The sequence below is a fragment of the Cyanistes caeruleus genome, chromosome 1 (genome assembly GCF_971803275.1).
Source record: "Cyanistes caeruleus chromosome 1, bCyaCae1.hap1.1, whole genome shotgun sequence".
In the NCBI taxonomy this organism is placed as follows: Eukaryota; Metazoa; Chordata; class Aves; order Passeriformes; family Paridae; genus Cyanistes; species Cyanistes caeruleus.
Genome location: NC_141701.1, coordinates 143,075,553 through 143,093,332, shown reverse-complemented (window position 1 = coordinate 143,093,332; position 17,780 = coordinate 143,075,553). Strand labels below are relative to the sequence as shown.

At 37.6% G+C, this 17,780-nt stretch overlaps 1 protein-coding gene across 17 annotated transcripts in view; it reads left to right on the top strand.

The window, feature by feature from the left end:
• ZMYND11 (zinc finger MYND-type containing 11) overlaps positions 1 to 17,780 on the top strand; it is a 105,445-nt gene that overhangs the window by 23,381 nt on the left and 64,284 nt on the right. For 2 of the 17 annotated variants that reach the window (XM_086864868.1, XM_086864817.1), the window contains exon 1: positions 1,184 to 3,420. The exons of the other annotated variants lie outside the window; for them this stretch is intronic. The gene's annotated coding sequence lies outside the window, so the exon portion shown is untranslated. Of the gene's footprint in view, positions 1 to 1,183; positions 3,421 to 17,780 lie in introns of those variants that run through there. 17 annotated transcript variants of the gene reach the window in all.

The following is a 17,780-nucleotide window of genomic DNA, read 5'->3' as shown; positions in this document are numbered from 1 at the left end:
AAATCAACTTCTGCAGGATGCTAGGAATTACACTAGTGAAAATTAGTTACCCAGTCACCTGGTCTTAGTATCTTCTTGGAGGGTTATCTATGAGCTTTGGAAATGAAATATTTTTCTGGGGCTTGAATGATATTTAGTACCCTGGAGTTCTGTATCCTATGACAAGTCCAGTATTGAGTGTACTGGCCAAATACATCCATTTATGGTTTGAACTGTAGGATTTTGCTATGGAATCAACTTGTGGACCTGACCCAGTGGAAGATAATGTTTCCTCCTTCAGAATTAGCCTGAATCATCCCACAGAATTTTTCTGTTGCTGGTTTTTACCTTTATGCAGGTACTGCTATCATCCCATCATCACCCTGGTTTCTGAGCACAGTTGGTGCCAGGCTGTCTCCAGTGAAAGCATTTCCCTTGTTGGGATCTGTCTGAGAAGCTCTCTCCCTCTCAGGCCCTGGCCTTGTGGGGCCTCTTCTTTGCCAGGCACGTGTGAACAAGGGCTTTTGTGTTTGTCTTTGTGCTCCTGTGTGGTGCTGGGGGGCATCTCATGACCATCTCCACTCTCACACTGGTCTGAACATGGCAGCTTCTGTCCTGGGGTCGTTCAAAACCATTGAGAGTGATTTCCTCTGCTTTCTTACAGTGTCATTGTGAGAATTGTCACCTGCATTTAAAATGTTATGAATGAAGGCCATTTACATTTTTGCCTTTAACAATGTATTTGAAGTATTGAAGAGTTCATAAGCTCTAACTAATCCAGAGCTTTGTGTCAGTAATTAAAAAAATGAGTGGTGGCAGTTTTCATCAGAGCTGAAGGTCACTGGAGGCATGATGTATTAAGAAAATGTAGCACATAATTTCCTTTCTCCAGATTCTTTTGTGAAAATTGAAATAGGTATGGTTTTTAAAAATACCTGTATTTTGTAAGAGTTTTGCTTTCTATAGTGAGTACAATTAAAAGTACAATTAAAAGAAGAAAAAACACTGTAATTTTAATTCTTGCTTCTACGGGGACGAGAAAAAATTAAATTCCAGGTACAAACTAATGGTCAGTATCACAGTGATAAATGTTTATTCACTGAAGGTTTTTATAGTGTATATGAGAGTTAATTTCTCCTGCCTAATATGAACTTAAGCTTTTATATTTATTGGGTAAGTGAGGCACACAGACATTTGGTCTGTAACCTTAGGGAGTGTGCAGTTATCTAGGATATGACTGTTTGTGCCATGTTAGAATAAATACTTAATTATTTGTGCAAGTGGCAGCACTCCAGCAGGGCAGCTGAGCACTTCCAGCCTGGGCTGTCCATCAGCTGCTCCAGCTTTGGTGTGGAACAGCTCCTTGCTATGGAGGGTGGTGCTGAGCATTCCTGAATCCCAGTTAAACCATGCTGTAGTCAAGAGCTCTGGTGAATCACACCTTTATAGACCAAGTATTAAAAGATTCTACCTTAACTTCCATAAATGACTGCAAATACTAAGGCAGAGGTATCACAAATATTTGTTTTGGGTTGTACATCTGTTGGTTATCCTACATTGGTCCATAAATGGTTGTGCAGAACCTAGGTGCACATTCACAATTGTTAATCACTTTGTGTAGGGTTTTGGCAATAGGATAATTCAGTTATTAAAACTAAAACTAATTGAAGGTTTTTTTAAAAAAAAAATCATAGCATGTTTAGCAGCATTGGTACACACCTACCTACCCCTGAAATTGTGTCTCAACTCCCACTTTTCCAGCATCCTCCCCAAGTATGGATAATTACGAAAATTCTGCTGACCTTTCTGACACTAGAGTTTAAATAAGTCCTTAAAATACACTCTATCCTCACTTTCTTGGTTTAAAACATTAGCTTGTTAACAGACTTCAGCCATACTGTCATATTTTTAATGTAAGGAAAATAATATTTGTCTGAATTCACCACCTGTAAAGAAACTATCCGGGTGATGTATTTAGCTTGGCTTTGCTTATGCAGAATATTTGTGTGTAAACACAGAAGATACTGTTTTTCAATGTTCTTTTTTATCTGCAATACTTCAAAGAGTCCCTTGTATCATTTCATGTATCACTTAGTCATAAACCCTCTGAATATACATTGTGAGAGCCTCAGAAAACTGTTAATTGTATTCTGCTGCAATGGTAGCCAGAAGGTCAGGATCTAAAATAGATGTATTTCTGAATAATTTGAATTTTGTATCAAGGTTAATTTTTCATGGTTACTACTCAAAGTAGCATGCTAATTTATGGCTAACATATTACATATTTCTCCTGTAAAAACAAGGAGGCCTTTGCCTTCTCACAGATATAGCCATGCTATCTAAACATTTCTGCGGTAGAAATAATTAAATGCGTTGGTTGATTCTTGGACTCATCTCAAATGTGTGCAGAAACTCTATAAATTGAGAAAAACTTCCTTTTGAAAGGAATTGAAAGGAATCAACTAGAGATTTTTAGGTGAGATTCATTAGCTTTTATTGTTATTATCAATATGTACATCTGAAAGCATTTTGAAAGAATATTTAATTTATTTCTTTTAGGAAGATGTGTATTAGCTGCCTTCCAATACATTCTTATTCCTCACTGGTGAACAGTTGAGTATAATTATCTTTGGATTAATCAGGTTTTGAAGTGTTTTCCAGTGGTAATGTATAGAGAGGATTAAGAGAGAGATTACCAAAGCATTAGGATTTTTTTCTGGTTGTTTTTAAGAAAGAATCCTTGCCTTAAGTCAATTACAAAATTGTTTCATTGTAAGAGAGTGTTGAGCAAACTAAAAGAAATAAAATCACCCATGGCAGGGTCTGTGTGTCCTGGAGCTTGAGAGGGAGATGTGCAAGCAGTGAGGTCCTATTTTGGTTATGCACCTTCTTTTCTAACTCTTTCTTTCGTTGTTATGTGGTAAGGCAGGGTTGTCTTTTTACTATTAGAAATTCTGAAGTTCTTTTCTCATTCTTTTTCTCTGTTAGATGAGCAGCAATAAAGGAGAGGAATAACATTTCTTCTCACATCCTCTGCTACCATTTTTCACCGGGGAATAGTTTTGTTTTCCTTGTGCTCATTTTTCATGGGTATTAACTTGCTCCATAGTGTTCTCTAGTTTGACCTTTATTTTATGTTTTGCTTTGGATATCATCAGAGTGATGATACAATTTAAATACAGTTCTGTAAGGTTATTTTAATTGAATGTTTGAGTAACTCTGCTTGCCTCTGTAATGACTGAAATTAACTTGATCTGGAGCTTTGAAAGACTGTCCTATGTATGATTTCATAATTTAAAAAATAAATTAATACAATGTTCTATTGAACAGATCTGAGATCACAATTCATTTGCTTTTGGCTTTAGGGAACCAAAGTGCAGCCGCACCCTGAATTCCTTCTGGTGAAAGGCTTCTTCCAAGCCTGCAGTTACACCAAAAATGGTATGTGACATAGTCCCAGCTCTGGGAGTCACAGGCTAACCTTCTCCTGTAGCAATCTGCTTCCAAGTCATGATAACTTCTTTTTCATGGCTGATTACAGTAGCCCTGGTTTAGCTCTGGGGCTGTATCACATTGGGGCTGTGTTGGGTAGTGTTAGGTAGCTCTGTAATGCCTCCATTATTTTCATGGCTTCAGCGTCTCTTGTCTTGGAAATTGGTTTTTTTTTCTAATTTCAAATTTATTGGAGAGGCTGGAGAATAAAAGGTTGAGAATGGCTTAGACCATGCTCTTAAGATGAGAACAGTCACACTTAATATCACAGGATACGGATGGGATCTGTTCATCACTGCGCTCACTCTTCTGGTACCTTGGTATTGGTGTCCTGGTGTGGAGCCTGTTCTGCAGTTTGCAGTTTGTCTTTATTTGCTTTATTTATTTTCTTTTCTTAGAAAGAAGTTCTGCTTATCTAAGCCATTTTTGCTGGCATGTTTGCATCCATGGCTGTGTATGAGAAGGAACAAACCTGCCATTTTCATTATACTTCCAAAGTGGCAAAAGTTTCCATTACAGATCAGTTTTTACTATATCCCTCCAAGAGTCATGCTCTGCTTGTATCAGGGAAATGCCACCTGTTAAATGACACAGGTACTCATGCAAAGACTGTGTATGTGAGTCCTAAAATCCATAGAGGTGGAAACAATCTGTCATTCGAGACAACAACCAAGACGGATTTTTTTCCAAATGTCCACTGGACTTTGTTTTGAAATGAAGCTGATTTTAAGAGTGACCCTTATTCCTTGTCTATAACTCATCAGATGTGACAAGTGGAAGAGGAAGGGAGTGTATTTTACGTGAGATTTGCCCATGGGTCTGGCCAAAACCTAGAGAGCCAGCCAGGATGGTTAGCAAAAGACAATATTTGAGCTGGGTCATAAACCTTGAAAAGGCAGCTATAAATCATAATTAAGTTTTTTTTGTTTCCTCGATGGTGTAACTCTTCAGAGAATGGAGACTGAAATTGTTTACCAAAGCTCATTTTTTTTTGTGTTCAGAGAAGTGCTTGGGAAACCTTAACCGGGGTTTATTAAGCATATCTTTGGGAGACAAAAACAGAATTGTTGGTCTCCAAGCAGCAAGTGGCATTGACAGGCTGACTGGTGTGGTCAGAAAGGATATTTAATTTCAAAGGATAAACTACAGATTGTTTGGTTGTTTTTTTTTATCTGAAGTCAGGCTTATCTGGTTTATGCCTTATCTAGTTTAATGTATGAGAACTGTAAATTCAGCTACATTAAGCAAACAATTTATTTTGGTTTAGTTCCATTTTCTCTTTGTTTTATTAATTTTTGGGTTTGTTAGGATTACTGTTATGTACTTAATTTAATGCAGATGTCTTCAAAGAGTAAAGAAAAATACGTAACTCTTAAAGAGAATAGCTGAAGGGGAAAAAATGTCTCTGGAACTCCTTTTCATTCCTCTGTGGTCCTGCCGGAGGAGTTTGGATTAAAGGATTGCATCAGGAAGTCATCTTGCTGCAGTTGGTAACCATAAGAGAGACAAAAAACCAAAGAAGAGATAAAGGCTTAATGTTTTCAGTCATAACATTAAAATTTTAAAGTTTTCAAAGTCCTATAAGGTACAGAAGCGTAAATAATATAAAAAGGAGTAACAGGTGTTGTCTGTGAGGCAATGGTGTGGGATGGATGTGTATTGTGTTTATTTTAGAAATAAAATAGTAAAAAAAATTACTTTTGAGATACCTAGTAATATAAAATAAGAGGTGAAATGATCAGGCAGTGTTTCTTTCTTCTTTTTCAGTTTCATAAAACAAGATCAAGAAATCAGATGTTTACAAGTAATTTGTAATTGTATAAGGTATAAATAATGTTTTGGACAGTGGGCATTTAATCTGTAGAATACCATGGAAATCATATAGTTAAATATAGTGGTTCAATTTTCAAAAAGGGCTTGATGATATAAAGTCTAATAACAGTGGCAGCTAAGCATGCCTAGAGAAAAGTAATCAAATTTCATGATTTAAGACATAAGCACATTACCTGTAGCGTCTGGAAAGGCCTCGTTTCTCTCTGTCACCTGCAAAGCTTTCTGCAATTAGTAAGGTTCATTCTGGTTATTTGTAGAGCCTAATTTCTTCGAAGCATTGCTCCTAGCAGTTGTTAGGGGTAGGATACAGTCTTCTGTACGTCATCATATCAAATGCTCACACAGAACAGTGCCCTGCTTTCCTCTACTGCTGCTGCACTGAATGACGCTGGCATGGCCTGAAACAAAAGATCCTGGCGATTTGATGCTGTGAATGCACAAAATTGCCTGTGCCAACATCAAATAGAAGTGAACTTGAACTGTTTTTTGCACATTACTTTTAGAATGAATTCAACTCTTTTGTAAAAATCACTCATTACAGTTCATGCAAAAAAAACCCATCTCTTATAAGCAGCAGTAAGATAATTGAATGCATGAAGTAGGTAATTTCTTTTGACATGAAAATGGAAGTGTATTTTATATATCTGATTTTTGCTTTAGCTTTTTATTTCTGTGGCTTGCTCTAAATAACAACTGCTGGTTAAAATATTTTATTTGAAGTGCAATATGAGAGTATATACAGAGTTAAACCCCTTGTTAGGTCCTTCTTTGTAAGTAAAACCTATAGGAATGAATTTAGATGCAGCTTCCTCTTAGTCAGTAAATTAGTAAATAGTAACATGTTTCAGCAGGTAGAAGAACATTTTATTAACCCTTAATAAATCAAAGGAAGAGATAAAGATGGCTTCTGAGACTGAAGGCTTGAATTACAATGTCAGATGACTCCTAACTGTGAGGTCCTGGATGACTCCTCCAACGTGAAATCCTGGCAGGGGCTGGGGCATGGCCTGTGAGCAGGTCTGCTGGCCAATGGGATGTAGTTCAATATACAGCTTCTCTGGGAACAGAGCTTGAAACCTGGATTTCAGCATTTTAAAATTTATTTTACATTCCATTTTTATAACTTTCCATGGAATCCATAAAAGTCAAAGTCAAATTGAAGGAATAAAGGAAGGTGTTTATTTTAAATTATTGAAGACAAAGATATCAGTATGGAAATTTTTTACTGCTTATATGTTTGCAGCTTCTTTTTATTGAACTTGTTAAACTGTTTGGAGGTAATCAGAAAATGCATGTAAGAATCAAGCTCAGACCAACCAAATAAATTTGATTAACTGAGTGCTGATAAAGACAGGAGGGTGAGATAATGGTTCTAGTAGTGATATGATATAGAGGACAAAGGCCACAACATTATAAAAAGGGATTAAAAATTTGTACTTTGCTTTAAATTAAGGTACTTCTGATCTGAAATAAACAGCCTTGTGACCTAGGAGTAAAAGTTAAAGAAAGTTACCCTCTTGAAATAACTAAGAATATAAATTTTCTTTTCTAGCTCAGTTTCTACTTGATCAAAGTATAGCTGTAAAACACTGAAGAAAATTCTGCAGTTATGCTTTTGCAGTTTCATTTTGTCTGGATAGATAGCTACATTTATTAAAATCACACTTCTTACAAGAAAAATTAAAAAGTGTCTTACAGTGCACTTTTTCTTAATTAAAAACTCAATCTGACAAGAAAAAAAACTCAAAATACACATTATTCCCATTGAAAATTATAGTATATATCAGACATTTTCATTAATCAGCCCTTTTACTAGAATTGCAGTGATATTACTTGGGTTATAAAGGAAATATCCCTGCCTTTGTTTGGGGTGGTTTTTTTTAAGAAAAATTGCAGTTATTTAAGCCTTTCTCAATGAAAAACACAACTGCACTTTTTTTTTATAGGCAGATGGGGAAAGTAAGATATCTTCAGTTGTTCAAAGATGTCCATATGGAAAATGAAAACATATTGATGAAATTTTTCATCCAAAAAAGACAAAGTAGCAGAAAAATCAGTAATATGCTGGCTAGAGCTCTTAGCTGAGATGTAAGAAATTCAGTTATAAGCACAACCTCATACCAGGCAAGTGTGGGCACTGGTTAAAACAGGCAGCCTGGGTGCACTGTGTGTGATTTAAACCCAGCCACATGAACTTCTCATCTAATCTCACTTTATCTTCCCTGGAGAGAAATGGTTAATTTTAGGGCTTAATTCATCTGACCTATTTGTGATGTCTGCTTCACAACAAGATGAATTGTAGCCTTGAGTAGATCATGTCAAGTGTGAAGGGAGTGTGGAGTGATTAGCTCAGGAATAGATGTCTGCATTCAATCTGTTCTTGCAGCCTCTCACGTTGGAGGCTGCGTTAACAAAAGGACAGAGCTGCAGGAGGACCCTGGCTGTGGAGCTGCAGCTTCAGCACCCATCACCTGCAGTGCCAGATGCTCCAGATGAGCTCAGGGGATCTCAGATACATTCCCACATATCTACTACTGGACTTCCACCAAGCATCTTGAGACCAATAAAATAAGATTTTTTTGAAGGAGAGAGCTTTATGAGAAAACTGTGCAGCTCAGCATTCATTTCTACTCTAGTGTGACTATCTGCTTCACTGAAAGGATCATGAAACACTTGAAGGAGGGAGCACAGAGGCATTCAGCAGCCTTGCCAAAAGCAGAATAAACATTTCTTGATTTGGGGAGATGAAGTTTCAAATGTCCTCCTCTAAGTGACCACATTATGGAAAGAATATCAGTTTTGTTTGTCAGTGTTATTTCCTGTTCTCGAGTTGCTTAATATGCTCTCATTTTTGCAACACAGCTCACAGGAAAAAGAATTCTTGGTGTAGTGGTTCTCCTCTTTCTTTACATCAGAAATCTGCTCTTTTTGAGAAAGCTAAAACCCCAACAAACATGCAGGGGCTGAAAGTGCCTAGCTAAACATTTCAGCAGGTTGAGGCAAAAAAGGGTTTTTGTCTGTAAGGAAGGTTTGCATGTTTCCTGTCTCAAGCCAGCTGAACACACTGCTGTGCAAAAGGGGTTTTTTACTAAAGCTTTTCTTTTTTTGCCTTGAAAACCAGATTTTCAGCCTTTCCATCACATTTTAGGGGTAAAGAGCTTCTTTCTACTCTGAACAGGTTAGGTAACTTTTGTTGGCCACATTTTTTCACAAGTAATTATACTTTAGGGGCCCTGTGTTACATTTTTTTCTGCCTGGAATTGGTTTTAGAGCAACTGGAAGCGCTGCTGAATGGGGTTGCTTGTGCTTTCCCTTCTCTGTTCTTTCCTCAAATGCTTACACTTCACTTAAATGCTGCCTATTTGTCTGTTACCATAGAAAACCTTATATGCTGTCATGTGTTGGACTTTTTGCCTAACACTGAATTTATTTTTCTGTGTGGAAAGTGCTAGTAAGAAAACACTGTAGTTGTTTAACCTGGATGAAAAAGAAGAAAGACTGTTTATGTTAATGTTATATAGTGTATTCAAACCAGGTAGGACAAAGAAGGGGATGAGAAATGGAAGTGCAAATGAAACTGCCTTTTTTTTTTTTTATTTTTTTTTTCATCCTCTTGTGGTATTATGTAGATCCCCAGCCAGATGGCTACTGGCTATAAGCTGTGTGTGGATTCACAGGATTTTAACTCCTCTGTTGGTTTCCCATCTGTCATAAACTCAGATGCTGCAATCCAGAGACTGACATGAATGTCAGTGTCTTCTTTAGCACACCAAAACCATTATGGTTCAAAGGCTGCAGTAAGAGCACAAATGAAGACAGGAAGGTGTCTGGTTTAACAGCCATGCTGCTGGACTGGACAGTAAAATTTCTTGCAGTTGGTTTAACATAGTGCTTTAAATTGGTTTGACCACTGTGGTGGCAGCAGTCTCCAACAAACACTATCTAAAAAGTCTCCTCAAATGGAGATTTTTTTGGCTGTTGCAACTTAGCAAAGATTTTAAACTCAGAGTTGATTTCAGTAGGAAATTTCATGTCTAGAAATAAATAACAGGCTATTTGCAACAGAAAAAGGTAGTAAAATTCAGTCTCTGAGCACCAGGGGAACAGATGTGAAGCGTTTAAAAAAAATACCTTTTTTGTCTTTCTTCAGTTGAAAATGACCAGTTCAGTATCTAATAGGTTTTCTTTCAGCATGTCATCACTTGGATGAATACATTCTGTTTCTATTAATGAAGGTGAAAACAGTGAAAAACATGTTAGATTTCATGGTGTAGGGTAGAATAAGGCATTGGTCACTTTGTGATCACCCACCAGGGCCTCAGCATCACTGAAACAAAGAAACCTTGCTCCTCAATGTAAAATAAGCTCTCATAGTCTTGCTTTATGTCTTGTCATACTCAAAATTGCAAAATGAAAAATTAAATTAAATCTCTAGGAAAAAGGCAAGAATGAGTTAGAAATAGGGGCTGAACGCACTCTAGAAACCATTTTAGAAGGAATTCTAGCATATAAGTGTATCAAAGAGATGCAGCCATATAAGCCTATAAGGAAATCACTACTATTTTGAAGTCCTTCCAGATTTAGACTTGGTGTTATTCATTAATGGATTTAACCTCTATGAGAAGTTACACCCATGCGAGAAAATAACCACTTTCCTAAGGAGTAGCTCTCTGAAATCAAGGAATCTGGTAATCCAGCATCAAAAACCCTGTCAGGAGGAAATGACCCTCTCTACTTCCACTTTGCATTCAGTCCCGTAGGACAGGGAGCAGCTTAAGAGGATGATGAAGTGTTTCAGGTGGTTTCTAGTGCTTGGTGAAGTAGCCCCAAGTTAAAAGCCTCATTCAGCATCAGGCATCACAACTGGAGTCATTCCAGACAGGTGCTCCAGCAGCACAGTGGAATTCAGCTCTTCTGCCTAGGTTGAAGGAACCCCACATGATGAAATAAGATACTGATTGGAAAGACTCCCAGAAGTCCAGTCTTTTATTTCACACACAGAACAGTGTATTATAAATCCAAATTCCAAGTCAACAGGTTTGGCCCTTGTGGTAGCACCATAATGTTATGATATTCTTGCAGTTCATTTTCTTTGCATTACACAGAAAAGATTTTTGCAGAAATCACAACAGGAGGCTGAATTTCATGAATGACATTTTCTGAAATTTAGGAGAAGCTGATTGTAGGATTAGTTAATTTTTCTGGGCTTTTACTTCTGTTCGTAGCCACAGAGATGGCACACTATTCAGTTTTCTGCACATCAAGGAATTTCTCCCCTGCTGTAGGGGTAAGTTTTGGTGTCAGAGCTCCCTATCATTCATCTGCATTCAGGTTGAAGGAGTAAAATAAAACCCCAGCCAAATGTTGGCAGTAGTGAAATCTGAAATAATCTGAAAAATGAGGTCCTAGTTTTGCTGACGAAATTATTAATCCCATGTTTCGGTGTCCAAAGGAAATGCTGGAGAACAGAACAGTATGGTCCTGTTGCCTTTAATAAACCTCAGCCCTAGATAATGATAGAGCAGGAAGAGCTCTTGAGTGTTCATGAAGTAATGTCCTCCCTAAAGGGCCTTTGTAATCTGCTCTATGTCATCGAAATCACCATCATCAGTGCTTGAAGAAATAGGTTTCAGATGCACCCGCCAGAGGAAACACAGAACATCGTTCTGCAAGTGGAAAGTGCTGTAGTCCCACAGCAGCACAGGGCTCTTAGTAGCTCCAGCATATGCCATGGACATAGATATGAATTTAATAGCAAGCCACTGGTCAAAGTATTCATTTTACCAAAGAAGTGGTACAGAACAGATATAACATGCAATAATCAGGCTGATGTGAAGTGGATTTTCAGGAAAAGAATGCGTAATTCTGCTCACCCGCAACTGGTCCTTGAGAAGCCTTGAGAAGAATGTTCTCCATTAAAAAATAAAGACATGCAAGTTGGCTTCAGGTAAGAGAAGATGAGAAATAGGAGTTGGGAGCATCTGAAAGTTATAGGTAATAGAAATTATATAAAAAGAGGTCACACTAGAACTCCCACTGAGGTTTTGGAAACAGCTCCACAAATTTGAGAGTGCAGCCCCAGATTACAGTGTTGGGGAAAACTCTGTGCCAGAAAAACCCATTTCCCAGCCCCTACCACCCAATGAGCCCCACACCTGTTCAGAAGAGCTGTTCAGAAAGTTAAGTGGTATATTCTCCCCCTGCCTCTTTTAAAGAACAAATAGGAAGGACATACCAAATGTCCTAAAATGGTAGGATGAGGTTTTTTTGATGTCAGCTATTAGCAGGTTTGCTGAGAAATTGGTGTTATCTGAAGTAATAGCAACATACTTCCATCATCTGCTCTGATCTTTGGAAGATCTTTGTTTGAGTAATGTTTTGACTTTTAAGGTTTCTCTTTATAAAGCTTATGGTTTTGAAACTTATTTTCTTCATTTTTTCCATTTGTTAACTTCTGCAGCAAAGATAAAAAGAAAAGGATCATAATTATGCTCAGCTGTTTTCCACTTCAAGATTCGTTTAGTTATGAATGCAGTTGTTTTTTACTCTGCATTTGATTTCATGAAAACTGCTGTTCTCACATGCCTGTAAATTGTCCTCTAGGCAAGCTTTGTCCTTGTCCAGACATGAGTGCTTTGGGGGGAGAGCTGAGAGCAATCTGAAGTAAGAAGTGCAAACTTAATAAATTACCTGGTTTTGAGGTATTAAAAAAAAAAAAGGACCTTAGACATGGATGGGGATTAAGGCTTCACTAGGAAGTGATGATGGAGTTGGTTTGGGGCAGGATGAGAGGAAAGCTGTGTAGGAATGCGTGTAATTAGTCAGTTTGGGTACTGCCTATGAAGGAGAGAACATATGCTCCAAATATAACTTCAAATTTTATGCCAGATATCTGTGCCCAACCTGGGAAATACATTCTCTAAGAAACACAGAAGAGAAAGCTAAGCAAGGTGACCACTAGGGGAAAGGCTTCCATTTCCACAATGCATTGTTCTTGATGAACTGTCCCACAGCTGGGAGAGCGTTGCATGAGACTTTCAGGTCCATTATTTCTGATATTCACCTTGAATTTCAGAAGCAGGATCTAAAGCTCAGATTTTACAATTTGATCCTCTCCCTGCCTGAAAGTTTCTTTTGATTAATGCTGTAGAAGCCTGTAAGCTTTGGCAGTGTTTTTCTTAGGCTCATCTTACCCGTGTTACAGATCAATGTGTTTTAACACTCTGAGTGTATTTCTGAAAGTTTTCAAGGGTGAGCCTAGGCATATTGGCTTGAAGGAGCTTTAGTTTGGAAACCTTAGTTGGTTCAGAATTGTGCTTGTTTTCTTTATATAGTATCAGCTTTCCTGCAGATGACTGTTGACAAGAGGAAGTCTCTGAGTTAATGTTGCTTGTGGCCTGATTGCTGGAGAAAAGTGGTCATGCCTGCATGACACGTTCACTTTTAAAATAATTCAATATCTGAGCTGTTTTAGAAGTTCTGTAGCTGTGCTTTTATTTATAGAGAGGGAGAGGCCAAAAAGAAGAGCTTTGAAAGAAACAAGTTCAGGCAGACTTTGTTTTTGTTAAGGAGCAACAAAAATTGATTCAGCTGCCTTTTGTCAATAAAAATGCAGCCTGGTAGAGGAATAGTTGTTACAAACATCTAAGGTTTAGGTCCTGTTGCTACCACAAGAATCACAATTTGTAGTTTAAAGATAGTATCAGTTGTGTGTAGTTCAGAGAAAGAGAAAAAACCCTAGCAATTTGGAATCTCACATTAAATTGGGAAAAAAGTCAACATTAGCTCTCTGTTATACCATATACATTACATATTCTGCAGTAATTTATCTTTTCCATGATTTAGTACTTTTCCATACATTCATAATTCTTTGACCTGGCAAATGTATCTCTCTCATTGTTTAGTGTGAAACTGACCTTATGCAGAATTACATTCCCTGCTAATATACCATGAAATATTATTTATTTATTTAGTTCATCATACCTTATTTATTATACCTTACTTACTGATAGAGAAATTTACTGCATCAGTCCAGTTGAGGCTTACAGAACAACCAAGCTCCTTAGCTTTCAGAGCAGAAAGGAAGATGATGATCAAAAGCTTGCTTTCCGAGAAGGAGCTACTCTTCTCATTTATATTTCTTAGCATTTTCTAAGATGTCTTCCACCTATCACTTTTTATTAGAGGGAGTTGCAGAATCAAAGTGGCATCTATTTATCATCCAAACTGAAATTTCAGCCCTCACCATCAGCCTTCTTTGGCCATGATTTTTCCCGTTTTATGACCGAGTGAGCGTTGGAGCCTGTCAGGATGCATAGCTGCATTAATCATCTCTGCTCACTACAGCCAAGTGAGAGGACAGGAAGCATCTATTTACTAAGGGCTTGTCTACATGGGGAAATAGCCCAGACTGCTCACTAGGAGTTAACTCCTTCCATGGATTCTACTTCAGCATCTTTCAGTGGTTTAGCTTCAGGCTGCTTTGGAAACTATGGAATTTGGTAGTGGGTGGAGTTAAACCACAGAAAGCCTGTGTTAGTGTGCAGTGTGGGTTCAGAACATGATCCTATCTCCACGTGTCATTTAATCTTCTGTAACTGACCCTCTTCATGCTCTTAGTCTGTGGCAAATGGAAGGTAAAACATGTTAGTTGAAGCCTCTCTCATGAAGTCTTGCTTGTGTCCATGTGCCTGTGCATTTCTACAGGGAGCCCAGAGTGCTGCTGATAGCAACTTAGGTGCAAGCATTATTTTTGATAATTCCCCAAATGAGCAAATCTGATGAGAATTCATTATTTTTCATGACAGAGGACAAGAAGTGTGTAGGATTACCTTTTTATACCATGTATGAGCCATGTATTATTTAGTGATGTTGAAGCTACTCGTGTTGGACCATCTTTTGTATAGAAATATAGATTTTCTTTGCCCCATTGAGTAGCCTTCGGAGATGAACAGCTTAAAGTCTATTTAATATTAGTTCAGTACATCATCATCCTGAAAATAAGAGGCTTTGTTATTATGGAAGCTGAAGTTTATCTTCATGAGAAACTTGCATCATTTTGCAAGAACTATGTTTTTAAAGCAACTTATATTAGTTCAAGCTTCATTGTGGAAATTATTTAGCATAACTCAATTTCAATAATTAAGCCTTAACCAAACCAAACTAAATTGATTTTTTAACTGGAATTATGTTTAGAAGCTTGATAAATGCATTGAGTTGTGCGCATTTTCAGTGGTCATATGAAATAGTAGTAGAATAGAAAAGAAAAGAATATTTCAGTTGTAAGAGTCCTGCAGTAATCATTTAGTCCACCTCCCTGACCACTTCAGGACTGACCAAAAGTTAAATCCTGTTCTTAAGAGAAAATGCCAAATGCCTATTAATCATTTAGAGACTTGGGTCATGAACCACCTCTCTAGGAAGTCTGTTCCAGTGTTTGACCACCCTGCAGGTAAAGAGATGACTCCTAATGTCCAGTCTAAACCTCCTCAGAACTGCTTTGAAACAATATTTTCTCAGGAAAACAGAAACTTGTGTGGTTCTTGGTGTTCCTATGTAACTTAATTTTCTTACTGGCTATAAAAACTAACTCTCTATGCATTGAATACCAATTAAAAGTTGAAATATTAAGGAAAATACTACTTATTTTAGAAGATCAGTATGGAGCCTTGTCTTAACACAGGTAATAGTGAAAAATGTATTATGAGCTTCAGCTTACCTAGGCACAGTACCGAGAGTAAAACGTGATGACCATTACAAAAAATGTCATTTGGAAGAAACTGGTGTAGCTACATTGCTGGTTGCAAATTTGGCTCTTTGCTTTCAGCTCTTTCAACTACACTACTTTCTTTGGCAGCTATGCTCTTCTCTTTTCCAGACTTGCATTGCTAGATAAAGTTTTATTCAGTGATTTCTGCCAGACAGGAACAAAGGATTGTTTCTTTCAAATACTAGCATGGCATTTGCTGTTGTCTGTGAAATTCCAGACTGAGACTGGCTGGAGAGGCAGCAGAATGCATTTTAGTCCTGTACATATATTTGTATTTGATAGCTGACAAGACAACTTTGACAGCCTTTGTTTGGAGTATATGGCTATTATTCAGTCTTTCTCAGCATCTTGTGTTGATGCTTCATATGAGATTTTGTTATACACTGTTTGCACTTACACTTTCAGAAATTCTCTTTTGGGATGGCACCTCAACATTTGTGTCAAGTGGTCTCTAACAGGGTGAGTTAATTAAACAAGAAAGTCCAAGTTTGGCTCCAAAAGAAAAATAGAGTTCTACCATTTGTATACTGGTGATTCAGAATGTCTGAGCTTAACATTCAAATGCCATGTGCCTTAGCCCCAGTGAAGGACACTTAATCATTATGAATAGAATACAATACAAATGAAATAAATGTGGTATCAGGGATTAAAATAGACCTTGCACATATGTGTAGTAAAAGTATTCTTGGGGCCTTTAATTCTGTAATGTCCTTGGCTCAGATTTCTACAGTGGCTCACTGCCATCTTGAAATGGCATAAGGTAAAAGCAAAAGCTTTCATGTATTCTGTGTACAGGAGTTGGGGGAAAAAATTAAATTGCAGAGAGAACAAAGCAAAACATTACAATTTTATATTCAGGCAGTCCTGTTTTGTGTCTGTACTGCACTTCAGGGGGCTGTGCAAAACCTCACTCAAAAAGTTGCATGACATCAAGGTTACAAACCTTGCAGTTGGGAAATGCAAAGGTGGAGCTGCACAGATCAGCAGGGGTATTGCACTTGCACATGGGAAATATTTAGGATAATTATGCTAATAAACTTTCCTCTTTTGATTAGACTGTGTAGACCTTAAGCTAACAGTGAAATGAAAAGATTTTCATTAGGAATGACATGCATTCAACATCCAAAAATCTGTATTTTAATAACTTCCAAAAGGACAGCATTACAGCCTGAACTAATCTCCTAATAAAAAAAAATTTAAAAAAAACCCAAAAAAAACCCTAAACCACCAAAGAATTCAGTAACTTTTATTAATTTATAGTCTAATTTTTTGAGTTTAGTTTAATTAACAAAGAAATCTTCCCTATTCGAGTCACAAGCCTTTGTTACATCTTTCAGTTTCACTAACATCACTCAACACATCCCTAAGTTCTTCATTGTGAGGATGTGGCAATCAGACAGCAGTTGAAAGTTTACTCCAAAACCCTGGAAAGTCAGCAGAAAGGCATTTGTTGATTTTAGTGGATTGGGATTAAGTCCAAAATAAATATCTAATATACCAAACCACTTTGTTATTATTCAACATTTGAAAATTGCTTTGTATGCAAAATCTTTATTTCTGATAACCTTCGGTCTTACAATAGAGAATCTCCTGCTACCAGGTGCCCAGCAAATCCTTGGTTATGCCTATAATCCTCCACACTCATGAAGACAAATAAATGGTAAGCAAAATATGGAAATTCTCCTTCCAAAAGCTTTTTCCTCACCCTAGCAGCTTCTCCCCACACTTTTGGATCACCAGCTATGGAAGGCAGACATGAAATTAAACCTTCTCTTGTTTTCTCCCCATGCATGACCTATGCTGCTGCTCAGTCAAGACATTTTCACCTGTACCTTTCCTGTGTAAAAATAGCATAATTACCACTTTTAATCACAATTGTTGTAGGAGGGGAAGACTAAGAGTTCACACTCCCACTACAGCAGTGATGCAAGATATGATTCAACAGCAGTTTAAATTGTAAACTAAATTTTAAGCTTGCAGAAGTTCACAGTACAGTGAAGATCTGTATAAAGTCCAGGGACCCAAACTATGCATCAGTTTGCAAATCTGGATTTTAATGGTACAAGAACAAAGCTAGAAATTTGGAACTCTTTGTACTGCTTATATATACAGTTTTATACCTACTATAAAAAGTTAAGCTTTAAGAAACACTAGACCCCATATTATAAAGTACTTATAAATATGAAATTGAGCCTGTGTTTAAGTTCCCAATACACTCAAACTCAGCATGAAAGCCACTAAAACTATGACTAAGCCTAACTTCTTCCTGCTGTTGAGCCTAAAATCTTTCACTGTGTATTGTGGAAGAAACAATATCAAGTCCCAGGGCTGTGAGGCCAAAAGGCAGCAACCAGTAGCTGAGCAGTAGCAAGGATCAACTCCTTAAACCTTCTTTCCATTGCAATTAAGTGCGCAGGGAGTCCCAGCCAAATGGTGGCTGATAGCAGGGATGGAGTTTAACCTGTTTGACTTTGCACTGGAAGGGCCGAGCACCACAGGTAGCAAGTACCAACAGAGGATTTAACAAGCTCCTCTTTGTCAGCTCTTAATTAGCAGCTCCCATCAGAGCAGCAGCACCCAAGTGCAGCGCCGTCTGCTTTGGTGCAAAGTCCAAATTATTAGTTAAGTTTTCAGAAGCATCGTATTTTGCTTGGACAATGGTGTTTAACAGCTGACATGTGGCAAGATTTGACTACCTTTGAGTTCT